The 26,175-nt window shown below is 36.2% G+C and overlaps 1 long non-coding RNA gene across 1 annotated transcript; it reads left to right on the forward strand.

Moving 5' to 3' along the window:
* The first annotated feature begins 185 nt into the window (after positions 1-185).
* Positions 186-25,874, forward strand: LOC308642304. The gene is made up of 3 exons (XR_014020524.1): positions 186-263; positions 6,452-6,544; positions 25,713-25,874. It is a non-coding gene; the product is annotated as an uncharacterized lncRNA (long non-coding RNA).
* Positions 25,875-26,175: the final 301 nt, after the last annotated feature.

A 26,175-nucleotide genomic window follows, 5' to 3' on the forward strand; every position in this document is an offset into this window, starting at 1 on the left:
TTGCCTGCTTACTAAGAGGGAATGTTGGTTGTTGACATAGCCACTGTTGGCCAGTGAGATTAGTAACATGATACAGAGATTTTCACCACTTTAAAGTCACTGGTTCAACATGGCTCGAATAGGTAATGACTTAAAGTTATTCTGACCTGACAGCTGTTTAGAAGCCCATTTGAAGTGAACTATTTCTTGGTTTTCCTCCAGACAGGGGACATGTTGCTGCTATGGATTGCAAAATGTCATCTCTGTTGGAATCCCACATCGCAGTAAGTCTCAGTGTTGAGTCATCATCACGAAGGCTAAAATAACATGTTCCCCAGAATTAGGAACATTTGGCTGGCTTTTGTGTCAAGGTTTTGAGCCCTGTGGAAAAATAATATTGAGTTAGTTTCTTGCTAGATTCAAAGTCACTCTGCTTACAAGCTTAATACCATTAACTAGTTCAAGACACCAGGGCATCATTTAATGCATCGCTAACAATCTACTAAAGCTTCAGAGAAGATACATTCTATGTCTCTTTTTGGGGTTTCCACAATTAGCTGCATCTACCAGGCCTTCTAATCACTTATTTAATGAACACCTTTGGTTGGAAATAAGTGTCTGCCAGTCACCCAAGGAGTGATTTAAGCTCTAGAAAAGAGGGTTCAGGGGTTTAACTCACCTCAGACTCAGTAATTTCCAGCTTCACAAAACTCATGCTGAAAAGGCTCATAGTTCAAAGCCAACAACCACAGCAGATTGCAAAGGGAAGTGTAAAAGTAGAATGGGATTGCAATTAGGGAAATAGAATATGACACACTGGTTAATAATAAAACTTTGTTTAAAAACTGCATGCATTTAAAGTGGCTGTGACAGGAGGACATACCCTAACTGCAGGGTTTCAAGTTGTTGAATATAGCTCTTCTTCTAATTGTGTGCCTGAAGATAGAGCAAGGACTCTATCTGTACTTTGTGGAAAGGCAGTACACATTTCTTTTGTTACCTTTCCACCCTCACACTGCTGAGGAGTGTGCTGAGAATATGGTTGGTGGCTGATGAATGAAAATTTTAAGTCACTTTTGAGCTCTCTTGAGCATGGGCATTATGGTTTGGTTCTGAACTGTCCCCCCAAAGTTCGTGGTAGGCAGAGCAACAGTGTTCAGGGGTGAAATGATTGGGTCCTGAGGGCTCTGACCTCATTGGTGGATTAATCCATTTGATGGATTAATAATTTGAATGAACTTTCTGGGAGGAAGGACCTAGTTGGAGGAAGTAGGTCACTGGGAGCATGGCCTGGAAAGATTTAACTTCTCCTCAGCACTTCCCCTGCCTCTGTACTTCACAGCTGCCATAAACTGAACAGCTTTTGTCTACCACACCCTTCCACCATGATACTTCTGCCTTGAGGCCAGCATACCATGGACTGAATCCTCTCAAAATCAGGAGCCCAAATAAATCGATTCTCCTTTAAGTTGTCCTTGTCAGGTATTTTGGTCATAATGGAATTAAATTACTATTATAACTTTTATGGTTATTTTTCACAGAATCTAAAGTTCAAGGTAGGAAGAGGACTAACTCTTCCCAATCTCTACTCAACCTACTTATGGACATTAGGCATTGGTATAAAAAGCATGTCCCCTTAGTGTTCCCAGTGTGCCATACTCTGGCAGGCATCAGTCTTCATTTAAGTTGTGAGAATTTGCAGGTTATTTTAGAAATTCTGTAAGCTAAACGTTGTGCAAAATGAGTCCTTTAAACAGCAATTCATAGCGAAGCCAAAAGAGCAAGGAGAGAGTGCTAATTCTACAGTCATATTGCTATCCCTAGGGAACCAGGTGGAAAATACGAAGTAGGTAATTTCTTTGTTTATTTTGACACTTCTTTACTTAATACCTATGTTGCAGCAGGGATTCTGTGTTAGGCTGAAATGTGAACAGAATGTTTTCAATTTTCCTTTTCCTGAGCTTCTGTTCATACTTCAAAACTTTTCTCATATTTTATTTTTCTTTGCAATAGCTTTCCCTAGCTCTACTCAACAATTGTTCACTTTCTTGTCTATATTCTGATTAAACTTTGCTTTTACCTTTAACATGCATATGTATCACTGAGTTGTAAATATATTTATTTGTCTATTTTTCTTAATAGTACATGAACAATTGAAAGTAAAACAAAAAAATGGATCTGCATTTTTCCATCCTCCTCTTTCCCAGTACTGAGGATATATAGGGCCACATAATACCTAATAAACATTGTTAAATATAGAGAAGTTGAGAGAATGCTAAGATTTTCTTAAAATGTTTTAGAAAGAGCATGATTCGGCATTGTTAGTAAAATTAAAATTTATTTTCTATTGAAAATAACCTGGTAGTTAATGAAATTTGTGTGTGTGTACATGGGCATATATGTGATACTGGAACCTTAGGGCCTTGAACATGCTAGGCAATTTTTACTCTACAAACTGAGCCAAATCCCCAGCCCTGGTTAATGTGTGGATTGCAGATCAAAATGCCTCCAATTATAATAGTACTGTAATAAACTTCGCTTGAAAATGATAGAATTCATATCGTCAGTTTAAAGATGGTTGAGGAATAACAAAAATTATAATAGACTTATAATGAATTAAGAAGATGGCTTAGAAGCTACTCACATGATAAATCTGTCTTACAGTAGTTTCAGCAGATGAATACAAACCTGATAGATTAGATGAGAAATAGATACTTAGGAAGAAAGCAAAGACATGGGTGTTTTGACTAACATCAAGTTCACTTCCAAATATGTAATTTTGTATTTTACTAGAGAACAAATGTATGAAGTTAGTTTGCTTGATTCCCTCAAGTCTGCACTAACCAGTCATTCATTAAGTGGTTTTGGTACGCCACTGACTTCTGTTACTTCTGTGGTCTCCTGGATCATCACCATATATATTACCTATGAACTTGTTGGAAATGTAAAATCAAGAGCAGCATCCTAGACTTTTGCAGTTGTTCCATTTTAGTAAAAGCCCCAGCTGATTCATGTGCACATTAAAATTGAGTAACTCTTGACTTAATGTATGTCATTGAAATGTACATGATGATTATAGAAGATGAAGCCCATTTGAACAAATAATTAATTGTCATTTTCTTCCAGGACAGAAGAACATACGTTTTTAAGAAAACATCTTTCTGGATGCCTTTAAGTAGGGAAGCAATTTTTTTTTTTTAAATCTGAAAATCAGTTTATATCTTTTGAAATTTATTGTTCAATTGACAAAGAAAAAAGGGGGAGGGACAGATACAAAGAAGTCTAGTTAAAATTTCTTTCTTTTTGTCAAGAAGTGACTTCTTTTCAATCCAAAGATTGAAAAATAGTGAATATTTGCAGAAGTTTTCTAGCATTTTTAGTTTAATTATTTTAATCTTCCCAAACAGTATTTACAGTCAAGTAATATAATCTTTGTATTTTCACACACAGAAAATCCTGGTTAAAAGGTATCTAGATGTACTGAAACATTAGGGAAACTGAAAGAATTAAGTTTTGCTTTGAAATCAGGGTGTCTATAATTGGCTGGTCATCCATTTTAAAACTAGAGTTCTTGGTGTAGTTATATCAAGTTTTTCTTCTATTATCATAACTATTATTTTCATTTAGATTTTATTTGAATCCTGGGTGGGAGTGTCCATGTAATTTCCTAGACAAAAATCATGGTAGGCATTAGGAAAAAAAAAAAAAAAAGCAAAACCAAAGAGTAGATTTGGTAAAGAAACTGATATTATCTACTGTTTTCCTTTCTTCTCTTTCAGTTTGCATCTGTTAAAAAATGGAATTCTTGTTTGTTTGAGAAATTGGCCCTGTGATTTGTTTGCCCACGTTGTGATATGAGGAGCCACATTAGGTAGTATGATTCTAGGGCTTGTGCATGGGGATTAATAATACCAATTGCTCAGAGCAATGTATTTGGCCTTAGAATTTTCAGAGAATCAAACCAGTGATGGTAAACTTGCTTTATTATGGTTGCTGTAAATCTACTTCCATTCCTGCTGGACGCTTAAACAGCTTCCTCTGGGAAGTCCGTTTTCCCCTACCCTCACCCCTAAGTCAATCAACCACACGAAACCTCTGAGGTTCATCTCCTGCTAGGGTCCACATCCAACTCCATCTAATTGCAATAATGGCATTTTACTTTTGAGGGGTAGTTTTACCCACTGGGCAGCAGAGACCCTTTCATGCAGCAAAATATAAATATCCTGATGTCTCCTTTTGCTTCTCCTTTCCTCTGAGGGCCCAGAGCATAAGATCAGATCAACTCAAATATCTTGAAAATGGTGCTTTTACTGGCAGTTATTATTTTGTTCATTTTTTTAAGTGACCTTAATTTTTTTCCCCTCCTCCTTCCCTAACACCTGAGGCATGGAGAAATACAAACCCATCCAAATGCATCCAGACATTGCTTGTCCTGCTTTATGTTTGTATTTTTGACTGTTTGGAAATTAATTAAGAGATGTTGATTTCAAAGTGCTTTTTTCTAAGTTTCTCAAATATTTAAACAATTTTTACACTTTTTTTATATTTCCCCTTTCTCTCTGTTTGTAATAAGATTAATTATGTGAGGTGCACTGCTGCTTATCCCCATGAAAGAAAATCTAAAACGAGGGATTTCAGCTTCAAGAAGGCTATTTTGTCCTGTTTCCGATGTTCTAAAGGGATTAATTTACCATATCGTATAGCCCTGGAAGACTGTGATAATTGAAAACATCCATATTCATTGCATGTTCAAAGGGATCTGTCTGACTTTGTAATGTAAAAAGTGCATTTTTAACCTGAACGGGGACCTGCATCTGCTATTGCTTAATCCTATTAGTCCAACAGTTCCAAAGCTTTAGTGTATAATCATTAGCTCGTGTTAATCCTGAGACATGCCTCCAGCTTCAGCCTGTCAGAAGGAATCCCTGCAGGGAAAATGTGGAGGTGCTGATAGCACAACAGCAACTAATCTTATCTTAAATGCTAGCAGCAGCTTCTATCTGTGATAGCCAGGGAATTAAAAACAAATTTTTTATGGGTATTGGATAGCAGGGTGTTCCTTCTTTTCTCTCTCTCTCTCTCTCTCTCTCTCTCTCTCTCTCTCTCTCTCTCTCTTCCTCTGTCTTCCTTGCCCTGGTTTCTCCAGATTCTTTGTTAGGATGATGCTAGTAATGACAAAACAGGATGAATGGAAAGAGAGTTGGTAAAAAATGTTTAAGATACTGATTCGGCAGTGGAAGCTCCTTGCTAAATCACTTAGGACACTTGCCAGGTTGCCTATCATTTTTATGCCTTGACGTCAGAAAACACAGCCAATCCTGTGCTTTGTGCTGCTGTGGATTATAAAGTAAGATGACAAAATGTGTCTTACAGTTATCACCACCTTCCAGTGGCATGGCCTCCTGAGAGGCTAAGCTCTGGGTCCCCAGGCATTGAAAGATGCTTGCCTGAGTAGAGAAGTAAATTGCCCTAGACTACTAGCAGATGAGGATTTTATAGGTGGGGAAGAAAATGGCCAGGGGAAGTTGGGAGTAGGGGAAAGTATGGGTTTAGGGGAACCTGTAAGATATATATAAAAATGTTGTCACTGAGTAGAGTTTAAAGCTGTATGTGTATTTCAGATCAGAGTAGAATGAGAGTAAGGAAGACTTTTGGAAGGGAAGATTTTTACAAAAAATGGAAGAGAATATTTAGACATTGATGTAACAAATAGTAATCTGGTAATTACTATGAGTAAATCACTGGTACTCCAATGGTGAATATGGTCCCCAGTATCATAGAACTAGGGTGGTAGTCTAGACGCTTAATTAACCAATGAAAAAAGAAAAATACAGGCACAAGAAATGATTACACTTTGATAACTTGTAAGGTGCTGTGCTCTACAGTAGGATTTCTCTGCCTGGATGGTGTAAATTCATTTTGGTCACTGGTAAAATGCCTGTAAAGAGACTTGTTAAGCATATTGTGGTCCTCATTTTTATATCATCTATTAAAGTTTACCTACCTACTCCCACCTTCAAAGGCCAGGGAAAAGTCAGGCATTACAACCTTCTCTACCCATCTACATTTACCCTCTAGTAATTAAACTTTAGAAATACTTTTAAATTCAGACATTTTTGCAGCTACATGAATTCCATCTACATGATGGAGATACAATGCAACTGAAAATCAAACACCATGATTTTCCTTATGCTGTTGTTTTGCACTGTGTAGTGGTTTAAGTGCTATTGGTAGAATGTGAGATGAGCAAGCATGTTTTATTTTGATATTTTCATGTGCCCTGCTTTAGGCACTTCTATTTATGATTTGAACTCTCCTTTGGGAGTTGATTTAACTAAAAGAAAATAGTATTAAAAGCATTATTTGGGTTATAAATAGTATAGGAGTTGTGAGCATATAGCAGAAATGTTAAGTACAGCATTTGGATAACTTGATGTATAACAATAACACTATAAAACTATTTTTTTTAAAGATGGGCAACTCTCCATACACCACTGTGAAGGAAATAGTTGCTGTACCTCCTGCAGGAACATACTGCTGCCTTGGGGAGGAGCAGGTCCATCAGGTAATATGCTTTTCACTTGATTGGATTTACCAGGTGCAATGGACTGAATGTTGATGTCCCTCCAAAATTCATATGTTAGCATCCTAACTACTAATGTGATGTTGTGACAGTGTTAGGAATAGGTCCCCTTGCCCTGTATTGATATTGAATCTAGGGCACTCTACATTTCCAGCCACCACATGTTTTCTTTTCTTTCTTTCTTTTTTTTTTGATAGTGTCTCACTAATTTGTTTAGGTTGGCCTCAAACTTGTGATCCTCCTGCTTAAGTTTCCTGAGTCTCTCAGATTTGCAGGCATGCACAATAGCAGAAGGTATTCTTGAAAGGGTTGGTGCTCTCATGAATAGGATTGGTACCCTCATAAACAGTCCCCAGATTGCTCTCTAGTCATTTTATCTACTATGTGAGAATATAATCAGAAGTCAGACATCTGCAAACTGGAAGAGAGCTCTCACCAGAACTTAACTCTCATCTTGAATTCCCAGCCTCTAGATCTGTAAGAAATATTTTTTGTGTCTTTTTCAATAAGCCATCTAGTATATGGTGCTATGTTTTAACAGTCCAAACTGACTCAGAGACTAGTAGTGACCTGTATTGCAGTAAGCTACCTTAAGATGATCAGAAGTGGAAACAACAACAAATAGGTTCTTAGGTGTGTAAATTGAAGGACAACTGAACAATAAACAATTACTATTTATTTTATAAACTTTAATTAACTCATTCAGTTTTAGTTTACTCTAAGTACAATTATTTATAATTACTTTTTCATTATACTTCCCGAGGACAAAAAATGTAAATTTTTGCCTAGCTCCTAAATATTCCCTTTCTATTCATTGATATTATTGCTTTGGGGGTAACTACAAAGCAATAGCAGAATGTGCTATGCAGAATATCTTAGAAGAAAAACCATTGTATTGTTTGTTTCTTTACCTGTAAGAGCATATCAGGAAATTACTTGCAATTATATTTTAGATGTCATATGAACAATAATCCCCACATTTTTAATCTCCCACTTTTCATTTCCTCATGGGTCCATGGTGGAGTTTATGAAATTAAAAATATGGAATTAGATTTATGCAGATGATCAAACACAAGGACAAGCAGCTCATACTTGTTTAACATGATACCTGCCATGTGCCTTGCTAGAAACTGGAAATGTGAATACAGGACTTTTTCTCCAATAGAGGATAGACAATTTGTACACATGCTACTTTTTATAAAGGGAAGAAAGAATAAAAATAGGGAGTTTGGGGCAAAAGGATTGGAACCAGATGAAGAAATAAGAAGTGACCTGTATTAGCAGTTGTCAATTCTGACTGTACATTAGAATCACATATATGAGTAGGTGTCCTCATCCCTGGAGATTCTACCTCAAGTGGTTTGGGTGGGGCTTCATCATTACCTTTTTGTTTTGTTTTATTTTGGTACTGGGGATTGAACTCAGGGACACTTGATCACTGAGCCACATTCCCAGTTCTATTTATTTATTTATTTATTTATTTATTTATTTATTTATTTTTTATTGTATCTTATTTAGAGAGAGGGTCTCACTGAGTTGCTTAGTGCCTCACCATTGCTGAGGCTGGCTTTGAACTTGTGATCCTCCTGTCTCCGCCTCTTGAGCCTCTGGAATTACAGGCTTGTGCCACCACACCCACTCCCTACATAATTTCTGTGTACAACTAGGAATAAAAAACAAAACAATGTTCTAAATACTTGTCAATAATAACTGGCTACTTTGGAGAATTTTTAAGTGTAAGGTATCATATTTCCTATGATAGATCATAATATATATATATATATATATATATATATATATATATATATATATATTAAGCATTGTTAAGAATCAATTCACTTAAAATATCTCACCAAATAGTTTTCTTTGTGATGTTGTTTCACAGCATGTTGATGCAGAATTAAAAAATAATTATTGCTTATTTACAATGAATACAGATTTTATATACCTTTAATTATGAATTCATAAAGAAACAAAATAATCTAAAAATTGGTCAATGTCATTTCAACTTTTTCCAACTCTGCTATTTCTTCCATATGGAATCTTCCACCCTTCCCAAAATTCTTAGGCTTAATTTCTGTAGTGGAAAAGGTGCCATAAATAGCTTTCAAAGACAAGTTTTCTTTAAACTTATTCATTATAATGACAGAGTATTTTTAAAATCATCTTTAAGTTATCAAATGGCTTACTTGCTTTCTGTGGCCTGATTTCCTCTGAAGAGAAACTTGGATGCTGGGAACAAGTGTTGCCAAATGGAAATACTATGAAAAGGAGCTCTTATTTTCTCTAAGGGAACCTCATTAAGCAGATAGTTTCCTGAGAACTCAGCCTTTAGCATTCTGAGGAAACTAATGTAATGCTCTTTTCAAAATTGTCTAATTTATTCTTCATTATGGATTTTCTTCAACTGTGTAAGACCTGGCTCAATTAAAGAATCTTCTAATACCAATTCTTCAGTGGGGTTCAAAGGGCGCTCAAGAGGCTACCAAATCTAGTCATGAAGGTGCATAAGTCAGCAATGCAAGTTTATTCTCCCTTTTTAAATTCTAGGAAATAGTCCATGATGAATGAATGAATGCATGAATAAACAAACAGATGTGAAAGGCACCAGGACCACTGTGTAGACATCTTTCCCGAATGGATAAATATTTCATTACTAATCCTATTCTCAGTAGAAATAAACAATGGCTTCTCAAAAGCTCCTCTGTGACTCCTGTCTAAAAAGTATAAGCAAAGGAAAGGAACTTATTCCCTTTTCTAAGAAAAGGTGGAAAAGCTCCACTCTGCAATGTCCAAGGAAATCAATCTAAATTAAAACATTGGAAAGGGTTATATATGTGGCATTTAAAAAGACTTATGGCAGAGAGAATATAACCCACCAAATTCTGCATTAATTGCCCATATTCCCCAGTCTGGTTGCACTGAGAAACAGGTTATATAACTTGTTTGGGCTGGAAAAATATAAATACGTGTTTGTCAGTTACGGAGTAGAGGAGTGGAAAGACCATGAACAATTGCCAATCTCTCTGTATTCCCCTAATATAGCAGATGAGAAGGCTGCATGTTCCAGATGTTCAGTTATAAGGAGGTGGGGCCTGTGTGTGTCAGGGAGACTGGAACAGGGCTTCTCCTCCTTTTCCTTACCAATCAATATAGGTAATACAGTAAGTCTGAGAAATATTAAACGATTGAGAATTTATTGACTGATACAATTAACAAATACTATGATCATGTATCACATCAATCTTGATGATTTTATGCATGAAATGATTCTAAATTTGCATATCCTTTTTACTTTTTAGAAGTAATATAAAAACAACAATGAGTACTGGTAGCTATCAAATCATTTCCTTTAGAGCCAAGGCTCAGTTTGGTGGGGGGAACACTGCAGGGAGCTGAGGAAGAGGTCCATGTGCATTGTGTGCAAGGGAGGGTGCTGCTAAAGCTCTTCCTGGGTTTGAAGGAAATAATTGGGCTCATTAAGTTGCTTTTCAGTCATCTTTTCTTTAGTCTAAATAACCCTTAGGTTAATTAGACATGGTTTCTGGCCCCGGGAAATTTTTCTCTGTGTGGTTAGTAATGGAGAGAATGAGTATAACTCAGTAATTAAATTTTCAGTTTTATAAATGCTAAAGAATGGCAAGGTACCTGTAAGGTGTATTTAAAAATCAATAGCCCTTGTAAAACTAATATATTGTATCAATAATTCTGCAAGTATTAGGTCATAATTGAGATGTGTCTGTTTAGTGACAAAAAATAGTTGGTCCCCATGAATGCCTGGCCATGTATGCTGTTCATTAACAGATAGGATTATGCAGTGTGGCCATTTCTGCCTTCAAATATACCTAGCTTTGTTTTAAAAATACTGTTGCCTGGGCTAGTCCCAGAGCAATTGAATAAGAATCTCTTTTGAATCATTCAAATATCCAGTTAGGGTTGGAACTATTAGAAAGGATACTCTCCTTTTCTGGTTTCAAGTACAGTTTTGATACTAGAAAAAAAAAACATATATGTAGAAGTGCTTTGTAAATAATAAAGAGTGAAAATATGATATTTTCCTTGTTATTACTATAGATTCAGGGGCATGATTAAATCCTGTTATAATCATATTTATTAAAGTAACATGAAATAAAAACTATTTTAGTAAATTATCTACCTGACTATCACGGCCCAAGAGAAAACCAAAAGTTCAAATATAGTGAGTGCTGGCAGACACTTTTTTTCCTTCCCCCTAGAATCCGCATGTTTGTAAAAAGGAAAAGCAATGCACCATTTTAATAAATTACCATTCTTCCCAGTGTGGTGGCTCATGCCTGTAATCCCTGTGATTTAGGAGGCTGTGGCAGAAGGATCGCAAACTCATAGCCAGCCTTAGAAATTTAGGGAGACCCTGTCTCAAAATAAAAAAAAAAAAAAAATAGAAAGAGCTGGGAATGCAACTCAGTGGTTAAGGGCCACTGGGTTTAATTTCTGGTATCAAGAATAAATAAATAAAGAAACAAATTTCTCTAGCTGTGTTCTAGGCATAGTGTTAGTAGCAGGATTATTAGAATGACTGTTACCTTTGTGATCTGATTCTTTTCCACCATCTCTACGTCTTCACTTCTTAATGGATTGAGCATCTAAGTTAAGATCCCACATAAGGCAGAAGTTGGAAAGGGGTGTAGCTCAGGAGGTTACCTAATGCTTTGCATGTAAATGGACCTAGATTTGATTCTTGGCTCTGCTATTTGCTATTTGTGTGAAATTGAGTAAGTTATGTGCACCTGTGCTTCTTAAATCTTTATTGAGTTTTTGCTATCACCAGACATTTGGGTTAGAGAAGATCAGCATGAAAAACAAACAAAAAAAAGTCCAATACTGAAAGATCTTGTAGTCCAGAAGGGAAGAACAGCAAGCAAAGGTACAATGATTTTTACTTTGAGTGTTGTCTTGTAATTAGGCCAGCCCAATGCCTGGCAGAGGAGCTGTTCAGTAAATGATAATGAATATTGTCATTATCTGTTGTCTTGGGCATGCCAGAATTATTACAAGCCGAAAGACATGAATCCAAGCCCTGAGCCTAAGCTTGCCTGGCAGTGGCAGAACTCAGTTTCTCACCTCTGTGTGTTGAGAGAGAATAGGGAATTCCCTGGGGTACAAAAGAGGCCTTGAAAAGTCTGCCCTTGACCTCAGCAGTCCCTGTTGTTGGATTCATTTTAAAGCTAATCTATGGTTTTGGGTTTTCTCCAAGATTGACAGGGCATGATTCCAGATCACGATTTCAGAGCTCATCCTGACCAGTAGGGAGCTGCCTGGGTTATCCTCAGAAACACCTTGGCCTCCTGAGAATCTGCCCAACCAAAATTCCTGGGAGCTGGGCCAGACTCCTTCAGGCCTTTTCTGGTCTTGCTGGGGAATCAGCTTTGAGCCAGAACCTATTCCAAGATGAGAGGTGAGCAGAGGCTTGCCCAAACATTAACCATCTCTCCTAGTCATGGTTTTCTTTTGTAGATCCAATATATCCAAATTAATGGAATTTAGAAAAATCTTATCAATGTAATGAGAAAAATCTCAGCATGTGATCATTTTTATTTATTTATTTATTTATTAATATTTATTTTTTAGTTATAGTTGGATTCAATACCTTTATTTCATTTATTTTTATGTGGTACTGAGGATCCAATCCAGGCCCTCACACATGCTAGACAAGCACTCTACCATTGAGACACAGCCCCAGCCCCTGATCATTTATTTTAAAGGCAAACATAACTGTTCCTAGTGTACTGACATTAATTAATGTCATTCTATCATGTTATCAGATGAATCTGCCAAGCCAGATCTTGAATTTACTTGTGTTCTAAAACATATAGGTGTTCATATTTTAAACAAAAGCAAAGTTAAAAAAAATCCTTTCCAACGAAAGAAAATAATTGACACATAGCTTATAAGTGGTAAAAACATTTTTAATGTATTTTATTTTTCTGTTTTCAGTCCTGATCTCAAACATGCCTATTTAGTTGCTAATTTAAACACAGTCAACTATATTACTATCAGTTCAACAGTGATATCTAGAGATATATTGATTTTATGGCTCTTTTTGCACTGTAGCTGATTAGAATGCACTAAGTGTCAACTTGTTTGTAGATTTTGAACAATTTAAGAGAGAAGTGTTACCTGTATAAAATTGCTGGCCACAACATAGCTCCTGTTTACTTGCTTCTCATAGAAGATGCTTTCTGAAAAATGTACCAACCTGAGCTATTTACAGTGGTGACATAGGTCAGAGAGCTCTGTTGGACCAAACTTTAGTCAGGTTCCAAAACCTTCTCCTAGTCCTTTCTTATAAATCTCCTTTTTAGCAAAGAATGCTGCTCTGTTAGGGTTGTGGTTTGAATATGAGGTATCCCCCTAAGTCTCCTGTATTAATGTAGGGATTTTCAGAGAAAATATGTTTGGATTGTGAGAACTAGAACCTAATCAGCACATCCTAGTTTGAATGGACTAACTTGGGTAGTAACTGTAGGCAGGTGGGGCTAGGCAGGAGGGAGTAGGTTGCTAAAGGCATGCCCTGAAGGGGAGAAGCCCCTTTCCCTCTCTCTCTGCTCCCTGAACCTGCCATAAACAGAGCAGCTTTATCCCTTCAAGAGGCCCTTCCCCCATGATGTGCTGCTTTACCTTGGACCCAGAACAATGATTTTGGCCATCTAGGGACTAAGATCTTAGAAACCATGAACACCTAATAAAATTTCCCTCCTCTGAGTTGTTCTTGTCGGGTATTTTGGTCACAGTGATGCATAAACTGACTAAATCCCTTTCATTCACTATCTGATCCCTCTCAATACCTGATAGGGTTCCTCATCCTCTAAAAATTTATGGGTGATGTCTGATCTGGCTGACCGAGCGCTCTTCAGCAAGAATCCTGTGAGGTTAATTTAACTAGAATCTGTCCTTACCCCTGACATTTCCCTTAGTAATTTTCCATCCAGAGACTCCTATCCTGATCCTTGACTTTAAATTTCTACTTGTCCATGCAATATTTGGGAGTTGAGCACAACCTCTCACTGCATTGTAAATCCCATTGCAGTGGTCCCCATAACTATTCCTTGGTCCTAAACACAGTTGGCCTGATCATTCTTTAATGAGTATCCTTGAATAATTCTTTCTTTTCATGCATATACATGGTGAGATCATTTCAATAGCCATTTCAATAGCATTTCAAATAGCTTCTAGTTTGGAAAATCCATAAAACTGTTTGATTCAAAACAGTGGCATTTGGTTGAGGATTTTTCCCATCTCTCCCTGCTCATTTTTCTTCTTTCCAGAGAGCCCTTTTCTCCCGTCTCTCCCCTCCTCTGCTATTCTTTACTCCCTTTACTTGTCTCAGTTCATGACAAGAAGGAGTGCCTCCACTGGACCAATTCATCAAGCTGTGACACCAGCAGAGTCTCATTCCCTCCGACAGACGTCAATTTAAAAGGCAAGAGAAGATTTCAATGCAGGGGTGAGGGACATGAATGGAATTAGTCATCATTACCCCGAAGCGACATGGGCTTGCTGTAGCTGTTCCTTCGTCAGGCTTCTCATGACTATGCCCTGAGGATCACCCCCATCACTCTAAATAGTCGTGACACAGCCTATGTATAGGTTAAAATGATGAGCAGGAGAGTCAGGCCTATCCCAAAGTAAATAGACTGAATTAGAGGCATTACAACAGTTAATATGTCAGGTCCCTGTTGGGAGGCCATAGATCCTGTGTGGTCTATTTCCCCTGAATATTGAAATTGATTGTGCCTTGGGCTATGGAAGGGCTGGTGGGGGAGGGGAACTGCCAATTCATCCTTCTACTCACATGGATCAAAGAAAGCAGACAGTGTTATGTGGAATTATTTGCTCCAAAGGTGCAGGGAATAGAATTTAATAGAGAAATGGGGTATAATAAAAGAAGCCATGAGTCTTAGCCAATGTCTCCCCAGGCCATACCATCTGAGGAGTATAAATAAGGTTATGCTCCTACCCAAATCATATTTCTCTGGCTTAGCCTTATCTGAAACTGCCAGGAACTATATTCTTCTTTTTCCGCTTTCTCTACCTGGCCAACTATCTCTAGGTGACTTCAGGGGATGGTTTCCATATTTTTGAACACAGTTCTGTCAGCCAATATATCTGAAGTTCTCCTCTTTCCCTTCTGCTCACTGCAGTGATGTCTATCAGGGTAGGCTGCCAACTCTTGAACTAGTCCCTGGTGCTAAATCCAAAGGGCATCATTGCTACTATGATACTGCTGGCCTCGGCTCAGTTGCTTGTAAGGCCACAGAAAGTCTTGAGTTAGTGCTCAAGTGCCTGGCATCAATGCTCTTAACCCACCTGTTCCCTTCTTTACATCAAAGCAACTGCAATGCCACAGTGACTCCAGTGGAACTGATCTGGGTGTGGCTCTACTCCTTCATTTTGTTTCTTCAAGCTGTAGTCAAGAATTCAAGAATCCCTGGTAATTAGTTCAGAGGATCACCTGAAACTGTTCTTGCCCTGGTTTGTGTTCTTCCAGATCAGACACAGAAGGCACTGGTGCAGGATGTGTATTGATTGGGTGTGTGCTCAAGATTAACACCCATGTAAGAGCAGGTGAGAAAGGACTGGGTAGAGGGAGAAGTGGATGGACACATGTTGGGGAAGTGAGGCAGCAGGATGGGCAGAGGGAGAAGGTAAAGTTAGTTGTAGTTGCAACAGAATCCTTCTCCAATTATATAGGGATCTGGGGCAGGGCTGGCCCATCAGAGTTTTTGACAGCTTAGACAAGTGTCCAGGATTTGTATTCTCACCTCATGCACTTAATGAATATTCATTGTCCTAAGGAGGGGACATAAACTTGAATGAGGCAATTCTTTTCAACTGAGAGTAAGTGTTGCAAAAGTATTCATCTGGGAATTGCCTTCAGTCAATAGTTTTTTTTTTTTTTTTTTTTTTTTTTTTTTTTTTTTTTATCCAGTACTAGGGATTGAACCCAGGGGCATGCTATCACTAAGCCCTTTTTATTTTTTATTTTAAGACAGAATATCACAAAATTGCCCACGCTAGCCTCAAATTTGGATTCCTCCTGCCTCAGCCACCAGAATCACAACTATTACAGGAGTGTACCATTATTCACAGCTCTGTAGCCAACTCTGTGCAAATAGGGGAATGAGCACCTTAGTCTTCAAGAGGAAACTATGTGGTGAACATTTAATCTCTCTACCTCTCTTTTTCCCCATAGACTTTGTCAACCTTCAGCCAACATCTGTTCTTAAGAAGATCCTGAAATCTTTGGCAAGGTTTTTTCCTTAGTCTTCTTTGAGCCTTCAGACAAATGATGGATAATTCTTGTACTTGAACCACTGCCATGCAAAACCAGAATATGTTTAAGTTCTGAGAAAGTAAGGCAGGAAGCTTGTATCACACAAAGCATGTGAGACCTGAAACCAAAAACCTGAGTCTCCTCTATATTTTTTATCTCTTAGATGACATTGAACAATTATTCTGCTCGAGTAGGCTTTGTGTCTTAAATACAGAGTTGGACTAATTGTTATCTAAAGTCATTGTTCAGTTTTAGATTTGTCCAACAGTGATTCAAGTGGATATCAAATAGGCAAATTTCATGATTTATGACTTGGAGAATATTGAGAACATGGGGACAAAATAAAGCAATTAAGAAAAAAACTAGAAAAAACAAACTATAGTTAATACATTCAAGTTCAATACGGAATAGGGACCAGAAATCTTTTTCTATACGGGGACAAATAGCAAATACTTTTGACTTTGTAGTCACATATTGTCTATGTGGCAGCTACTCCCTCACTTCTGCTGTTGTAATGTGAAAGCAACCAAACATTTAAATTAATAAGCATAAACATTTAAATTAATAAGCATGTCTGTGTTCCAATGAAGATTTATTAACAAAAACAAGTGAACACTTGTGGCTTTCACTCCCTGATTTAAAGAACGAAATCTTAATGATTAAGTAATGCCTTGCTGCTCAAAATGGGTGCTCAACATTGTCATATTCTGAACGGGTATTAGAAATGAAGAATCTTAGCACATCAGACAAACTGAATTAGAATATACATTTCAAAGATATCCACAAATGATTTACATGTACTATAAAACTCAAGTATCACTGATCTAATCTAATATTCTAATTTTTCACAAATGAACATACTGAGGCCCAGAGTGATTATATGACTCATCTGAGCTTACACAGGTAGTTTTAGATCAAACTGAGATTAAAGGTCTTCTGGTTTTTTCTTCATTCTATGGAATGTCAGGCAAAATTACCTGCCTTTCTGGAACTACTATTATTTTTAAAGGGAAGAAAAAAATTTAAGAACTAAAAGTAAAATATTCGCAAAATTTATAAGTGCTTTAGAAAAGAAGAGATAACAGAGAATATAGAGAGGTGCATATTACAATTTTATATGACTCCGTCAAGCAAGACTTTGAGGGCAACATCTGAGCAAAGACTTGAAAGAGGCCAAGGAACTGGTATGTAGATACTTAAGGAAAGGGTCTTCCAGACACAGGGAACAGTAGATGGTATATGATTAGTGCATTCAAAGGACAATATGGCAGCCCTGTAGCTCAGAGCAGTATGAAAGCGGGGCAGTTGGTTGAAAATAAGATCATGAGGTCAGAGAGAGGTACTAGACAGTAGAATAATTGAGGACACCTTGTGTGAGACATTATGAACCACTGCAAAATTTGCCTGTTTTGCAAAGTAAAAGTTTTTAAGGAGAAGACATCATGGTCTCTCTGGATTCTATGTTGAGAATAGAACAGATGGAGGGTGTCAAAGTGAGAGTAGAGAGACCAGTTGGGAAAACTATTGCATTAATGAAAGGGAGACCTGATGCTGGCTCACAACAGAAATGGTAAGGAGTGGTAGGTCTTTGTATAGATTCTGAAGGTAAAGCAAACATGTGTTCCCAATAGATGGATGTGGGTTGTAAGAGACGGAGGAGTGAAGGATGAAGTTGACATTAAATGATATGGGGAAAAACAGAGGAGCAGGTGAGGAGGGATATATAGATATATTTAATTTTGACATGATAATTTGAGATGTTGATTGACATCTAGTGGGAAAAGTTGAGTAGGAGCTGAACATGTAGGTCTTGAGCTCACCAAAGGATCTTGGTTGGAGTTCTAACTAAGATACACAATGTGAAGACAACACTTAAGGATATGAGGTAAGGTAGATGTGTGTGTGTGGTGTGTGTGTGTGTGTGTGTGTGTGTGTGTGTGTGTGTGTGTGTGAGAGAGAGAGAGAGAGAGAGAGAGAGAGAGAGAGAGAGAGAGAGAGAGAAAGTTCCATGAGTACTTAAGAATTTAGGGAGATGAAGAGGGACCATCAGAGCACCCTATGCTACCTTCCCTTCTGTGGTAAGACCATATGCCAGAAGCATCTCCTGGTTGTGAATGTCTTGTGAGAGTTGAACTAGTGCTCTCCCCACTTTTCCTAATGCGGATAGTCTTTGACTCCAACTTTCTGGCACTTTCATCTAGGCCTGCCTCTTTCTTTCATTCTCATCAGAATGAAAGTTTTAGGAAGTAAAGAAGGGCTACTTTTCAGTATTTAGATGGCTCTCTTGGTACAAACGAACTATGGTGTTTTGATTTTTTATTGCACAATATGGAGAGAAAGGGACACTGAAGCTGTTTTCTGTTGACAGATTTTTATCAAAGTCTACTGATTGAATTTTAATCAAGCAAAAAAAAAAAAACAAAAAACAAAAAAAAGATTCAATACAAATAGGGAGCCCTTAATTTCCAAGATGAAAGAAACTTGTTTAGGAGCAGTCAGTCTCCGGGTGGCATTCAAGAAGAAGTAGGCAACATGGCTAATGAAAAACCATGCATCAGCCTCTACAGTAGAACATGTTTGTACCCTCATCAGTTCCACATTGCCAGGTCATTAATTGAACTCTGCAGGATGTCTTCTTTTGGGGAACATTAAAGCAAGAATTGTGACTTTAGATGAATTTTATTTTAAAGAATTACTACTCTCAATGGGGGTAGAGAGGAGTTTAAGCAAATAAAAAACACGAGATTGTAATTAATAGTGAGTCTAGGTAGGAATCAAAATTACAAACTTTATATAAAATTTCCAAATTATAAGTATTGATTGTTTCAAATAGTTTCAAGTGCAGTGAGAGCCAACACAAACACATGCACACACAAACCACTGTGGGACACTTTCCTCTCAGGAACAAATAATAAAATAAAACAAATAATAAAAATTTCTAGCAAACCATCATGATAAATTGTCTGAGAAACTATTTCTTAGTTAAAATATTTCTTGCAATAACAATAACAAAGACAATTATGACACAGAAAATAACCAAACATTAGCTATTTTCATGATGCTCTGACTATGGAAATTTAAAAATCAACCCTAAAATTGATTCAGGCAGTTTTGTTCTGGCATGTGAAGCTTCTTCTTACTACTAAGTCACCAGGTCAGCTGTTATCTTTTTCACTTCTATGTGCTGCTGGTTGTAACATTACAGGAAATTTAAACTAAAATAAAGTAGTCAAACGATAAAACCTTAAACTCCCCTGACCAAGGTTCTGGGTCATCTTTGTATTCTTCAGAATATACCCAGAGGGTGATAAGAATTAGTCTAAGTCAGTTTGGCTCTTTAGTAAGTCTCAAGTATTTTGGTCAATATTAGTAGGTTAAAAATAATATGAGGCAGCTACAAGCTGTCTTCACCAGATTCTATTTCATTTTACATTGAAAATGAACCTACTATAATCAAACTACAATAATCTACTAGTGACCAGGCACAATCCATTCTTGGAATTGTGAAGAAATCTCCATTCTTTATCCTCAGGCACTCCACAAGCACCTACTATGACAGATTCACTCTGAGGAGAAAAACACACTTCTGAGAGCTCAGCTTAGCTAAAATCTAACTGGGTTGGTTTCAGTATTCTTGGGAAAGGTCCAAACAGAGCATAAACCTGCAGCATTTCTCATCCCTTATGCAAGGCTCTTGGGGGCTGAATAGTCTTTCTGATCAATCATTTATTTTGTACATTCATTTTGCCTTCTATGAAAAATTATCCTAACTATTCCTTACGCTAGTGAATGAAACCACTGATACAGATTTTATTAATGATATTTGAAATTCTTCCATAGCAGTCTCCATGAAAGGATTATAGATTAGATTCCTTTAAATGATACCTAACACCAGGATGAGAACTCCAGAGTAGGGGTCTTCAAAGGTTGACAGGTCTTAGGGTATAAATTACAATGAATTTATACATTAGTATACTGCACTTGCTTATAATAAGCACACTGCATGGTCAGTACAACAGTGGTTCCCACTTTCTTCAAAGTATAGACAAAGCACAAATACCCCCTAATTTTGGATTCCTAACACCTACACACTCATGTCATTGAAGAATGTGACAACACTGTCTCAGAAAACCATCTTCATTATAAGTAATTTCTTCCTCAAAATTGGTATGAACATCTCCAAGGCTCTGATCCTACCTGTAAGCAAAAAATACTTCTGTTTCCTCTGTGATCTGCTGTGTTCTTTATGGTTAGGACAAAAAAACTTATACATCTATGTTTATGAAACTCAAAAAGCAATCCAAAGGTCAGTCATACATTATACTTATCTATATCTTGCTTTTATACACCAATTCCATAAATTAAAATGATAACAAAGAATATGAAATAGAGAAGTTTCCCTCATTATTAAACTCCTTTAGATTTTTACTCTTTTTAAGAGTCCCAACATTTTTTAAGATCACATCTTTTATTATCTTACCATTTGTTTACGCCAAAGACAAGTTCAAAGTTAAAAGACAAAGGGAAGTGAACATGCCCTTAAATATACTCTGAGTACATAACTTCCTCCCCTTACTACTGCTCATGTGACAATCACCAGGAAAACTACCAGAAAGCCAAGCATTTCAGACTACAAGTTGGGGCAGTGAAAGGAGTTACTTAATGGCAATGTGAAGAATGAGCTGTGAATAGACTTCTCTAGTGAGAATGCATGTTAGATTGAAGCTAGAAAATATAACAGTTAGGGACATTTGTAGTAGCCTCTAGACCTGACTGAATAAAGAAAATCTATTATTAGGTTATAAGGTAATCTGAAACAGAAAACACCAAGATAGAACTTGCTTGGCAAGAGGTAGGCAAAACATTGGATTTTTTTGGACCTATGAGCTAATTAGACCTGTGACCTAATTCTTGTTCTTCACTAATAACCATCTGTGTGAAGTTGACCATGTAACTTAATTTCCTGATTCTCATACCCAACTCTCAGAAGTAAGAATAATGCAAAAATGAAGAATCTAATGATTTTTTTTTCTCATAACAATATACTGTATGTTTGTTTCCATGGAATTTTTAATTGTAAGGAAAATAAACCAGAGAGAAGTCAATTTGGGAAATGATAAGCAATCATCTTATTGCTGGATATCAAAACTCTTCATTTTGTTTTCTTTCTGTTATTTTTCTATAATCTCATATAATTTTATGTAGATTGATGATGATGCCCAATTTTAGTTTATTTAACAACTGTATTAAAATTGAAATCTGTTCCTTTGTAGTTTTCTCCACCACTTTTAATGTATTTCCATACTATGTGAAAATGTAAATATTTAAAATTAAATGAACTTCTTCCAATTAAAGTTAAGACCTGAAGAATTTAATTTGTTAATTAATAATATAAGTATTTAAAAATACCTTCTGGACAGTTTTAAAGGATATACATTTCCCCACAATTATACAAATATATTCTCATGAACAAGATACAATTATAGTGGAATATAGAGATATAAACATAATAAAATTAGTCTATGCAATACCTTGCTCTGTCTTTTATCATCTTCAATGATCATATCAGCTTCAATTTTGTGTGTGTGTATGTGTGTGTGTGTGTGTGTGTGTGTGTGTGCACGCGCGCGCATGCCATGGTTGTGCCATGGGTGAACCCAGGGGCACTTAACCACTGAGGCACATCCTGAACCTTTTTAAAAATTTTTTATTTTGAGGCAAGGTGTCACTCATTTGGCTGTTTATGTCCTTGCTAAGTTGCTGAGACTGGCTTTGAACTTGCAATCCTCTTGTCTTAGCCTTCACTGGGATGTCAGCTTCAATTTGGGTGTAAAAATTTTTAGTCCTTTCTCTAAATAAATTGAAGAATGGATGTATGTGTATGTGTGTGTGCATTTGCATGAGTGTGTGTGTGTGTGTATAATATTTTTGCATAATTGTTACAGTATTTGAATTATTGTACAACTTGGTTTTACATTTATGCCATTGAGATTTTTATAGTTCAGTACATGTACATTTACAATATTTTTATTATTCAAATATATGTTTGCTTAATTTCTCTGATGGCCATTTAGTTTCTTTCTCCAACTTTTCTATTTTAAATAATGCTATACCAAATAATTGTAATATACATGTCTTTGTGCATTCATATATATTATTACACATATTTATTATAGGATAAAGTCCTACAAATGGAATCACTGAGCTAATAAGACATCCATATTATAATTTTTGATGGACATTGCCAAATTTTCCTTTAAAGAAATTTGGTCAGTTCAGTACCATAAGAAAATGCCAGAATGTACATTTCCCAATGTCTCACTAACATTAAATAATATTATTCTTTCTAATTTTTTCATTGTAATGTGAAGGATGGTACTTTGTTGCTATTTTATTTTTAATTTCCTTGATTGCCACTGATAATGCTACTAAAATCACTCTGGTTTCACTACCATTTTTTTTTACTCTGTATTTTCATTGCAATTTTATGTAGTCTTCAGTTCCTATTTCATTCCTATCAGCTTTCTATTCTTCAGGAATTCTCAAGATTTTGTGTTCATCTGAGGCAAAATTTTTATATCCTAGTAACATTAGAAAATACTTTAAAGCAGATTGTGTTTCATTTCAATGGAATTTAGGCTGAGGTGAGGGTGGTTGCTTATGCTCAGTCCACTGTTTTAATAGCTTTGCAATGAAAATCATAATGCTGCTCAGTGTAAATTGTAATAAGTTCAGAAATAGTTTAATAAGACACACATGGTGTTTGTGTCTACCTTTGGGGTTGCTATTAGAGGACGGGGGTAGGAAGGTAAGCATGAGATTGCTAGAAATTGATCTGTATTCTGAGTTCAGTATGATTGCCTTGGACAGAAAAAAACAAAACAAAACAAAAATACAGAATACAAACCAGAGGAATGAGTAGGAATGCTTCAGAGTGAATCAAAGTAGGTCTTACAACACATCTCTTGCAAAAACACAGGACACAAGTGAGCATTTGATGAAACAAGTTCAAAGAAAATAACAGTATTGAATTTTTTTAAATTTTAGGATAACTTTTTTTGGTAATGATTGACATTTCATTGCAGATATCACCAGAAGAGACTGTAATTAATTTTGAACTAAGGTACTAGACCAAGAATTTTCTATGATTTGTAAATAATAATGATCACTTTATTTCTGGAAATCCTTCAATGTATTTGTTCCCATTCTAGGTACTCAGAGCATTTCAAAAGCCACTTACGTTATGTTACCAATAAAAAAACAAAAACAAAAACAAAGTTGTAGCTAGATGTGGTGACACACACTTGTATTCCCAGCTACTTGGGAACCTGAGGCAAAAGGATCAGGGCTAGACAAGTTAGTGAGAATCTGTCTCAAAGTAAAATTTAGAAAATAGCTGGGGATGTAGTTCTAGTATGAACGAGGGTCTGGGTTCAATCTCCAGTCACTCACAATGGGGAACAATCCATGATGTCAATCAATTTAGGAATTTTATAAATTTAAATCCATCTCTGTGCATTAAAATTTGAAACTGAGTATCAAGAATAATAGAATGCTGTAGGTGGAAAAATCTGGAAACTCTTTAGGCTAATATCAATAGCATTTTAATTTGAAGTTTTTTAGTAATCACAGTTTAGAAGTTGAATTATATCTATGGTGATTGTTAATCATGCTGCATGTCAGAATTACAGAAGGGACATTTTTCAAAAATGCAGAACTCCTGGTCTTAATCAGACTTAATTTCTGTTGTTTTTTGGGGGACTTAAGAATTTTCAAGGTTTAAAAATCTCTCTAGGTCATATAGAACATGTAGCAGAATATCAGAATTGCTAATTTATAAAACTTTCTGGATTTTTCATGATTCCTTCACTTATAAAAAATGACTGTATATACTTAAAAATGTGTATGTTTTCTCTCAAAATGAGGCACAAATATTAATTGTAGCAGGAAATCAAACTATTTCAATGGGGCCTAAAAGGCTTTAAAGAGTCTCTTATTTCTCTTTCAACAAATGTTGGATAAATTAACCACCACATAAGGAAAATAAGACAAAAAAAAACAGCTTTGAAACTTTCATTGTCAAAAACAGGAAACATCTGAACTTCAGCAAACGCTTTGATAACTTGCAATACTAACTTCTTAAAAAGATTGCATAGACCAAATTTCCTATCTTCAACGCAATCATTGACAGCGTTCATCACCAATCTCTAAGCTCTACAAATCACAGAAGTTTTTGCAGCATCATTTGTGGTTTTAACTGAAGCATCCTAATTTGCTTTCACCCTTGATTCTTTTCATTCATTTTAATGCTTGCAACAAACTGAAAGTATCTCACCCTCCCACCCCACATTAATGAATATTGATATGGAAGAAAATGTGCATTGAAATGAAGTGTTTTTTCTTCCTTTGTTTGTTTTGTTTTGAGAACCTATAACAAAATCTTTCAAAAACTCCCTGTTTTTCTTAGGATGAAATACAAAATGCAGTACGGTGATTTTTCTCTATTTGCTATCTCTTCCTCTCCTAGTTTGTCCATTCTTCTCTGGAAAGAGAGGGAGGGAGGGAGGGAAAAAAGAAGAGAGGGGAGAGAGAGAGAGAGAGAGAGAGAGAGAGAGACAGAGAGAGAGAGAGAGAGAGAGAGAGAGAGAGAGAGAGAGAGAGAGAGAGAGACACTAACTGCTAGTATCTGAATGATGCCTGGTCCCCAATACTTGTTTGTCCCTAAATACTATCTACACTTCTATAAGTATCCCTTTCATCAAAATCTCTTTATTAAACCTTCTGATTGATGTTTCCTCCTGGCACCTTGAGCACTAGGTTCAGTTCATAAGGTCCTGTATGATCTAACCTTGCCTATATTGCTCACATTTCACCCTTTATTGTAGCCACCATTTCTCCCACCCAAGGGCACTTACTGCTTCCTTAGGTTGGACTGCTCCTTGTCCCATTCTTACCCAGCTAAGTCCTTCCCTCCTCCACTGCTTCCTTTTATTTGAAATGACTTGCAAATTAGTACCAAGAATTCCCAACAAATATTTGACAGTTAGTAAATGTTTTGTGGTTGAGGACAATACTCATCTAATTGCTTCATCATCCATTTAGACCAGGGAAATAGCTATTAAAATAGATGAATTTGCTTCTTTTTACATTTTCTCATTATTTGTATTAGAAATAAAAAAATCTTAACTTTTATTTGCTATTGGACATACAAAAATTATTTTTTACCTGAAAAACCAGGTAAGCTTGACCATTAACCTTCTTTTAGAATTTACCAGATACATTGATTTCTTTTGAAATTTTATAGAAAACATATTGAGTATAAGAGGGAGAATATAAATTCATTACTACATGTTATTATACAGTATAGATGAGTAAAGTGAGAGAATGAGAAGCAGAAATATAATGAAAGAAGTAGAATGGTCCAGAATATTAATTAATGTTGCAAGATGGTTTTAACCTGTTTGGTTCTGGAGAACACCTTATGGATCAGAAATATTTAATAACATTTAAATTATTGATGGTCACCATTTACCATGGGAGGTCCCCAGATACACAATCTTTTTCTTTTTTTGTGACTCTTCACTTGATTTCCTGAGCATGTATTACTAATCTTTGTGAGAATCTTTGATGTTTCACTTCTACTGGTCTCCTGACTGGAGAAGTCCTCTCTGTTTTTGATTGTACAACATCTCACATCACTCTAAGCTCCTTCACTGCATTGTTCATTCTTCAATAAAGTCAACAGAGACTCAGAATGTTAAATACTTTGGTGAAGGCTGCAGAAATTGAAGGAGGAAGAATTTTTAAATAAACTTTGGGTTTCTTTTTGTGTTTCAGGTTGGCTCTATATATGGATTCCTGATTATCAAACATTTGGGCAGTTATCTTTTCCTCTGCTTCTGAAAAAAATTGATTCAAAATGGAAATGAAAAACCAACATGATAGTTGGGCCAAAGCAATGAAGATATGTCTCTTTGTTTAAAGTGTCAGATATTAATGTCTGACAAATATGTATTTTACAAATATTAGTGCTTGTCTTTTTTGAAAGATAATTCTGTAAAAAAATGTTTCTCTGGAAATAAATAAAAAGCATAAAGAAATAACTAAGGACATTTTTTTCTTTTTGTCTCCACATATTTTACTGGTGCATTATTGTTGTACATGATGGTGAGATTTGTTGTATATATATTCATACATGCATATAATATAACAATGTAATTTGGCCAATATCATTTCCCAGTGTTTCTTCTCTCCCTAGCCTCTACCTCCCCCTGGTTCCTCTCCTCTATTCAACTGATCT

This window comes from Spermophilus citellus (assembly GCF_964194105.1).
Source record: "Spermophilus citellus genome assembly, chromosome: 2".
Lineage (NCBI taxonomy): Eukaryota > Metazoa > Chordata > Mammalia > Rodentia > Sciuridae > Spermophilus > Spermophilus citellus.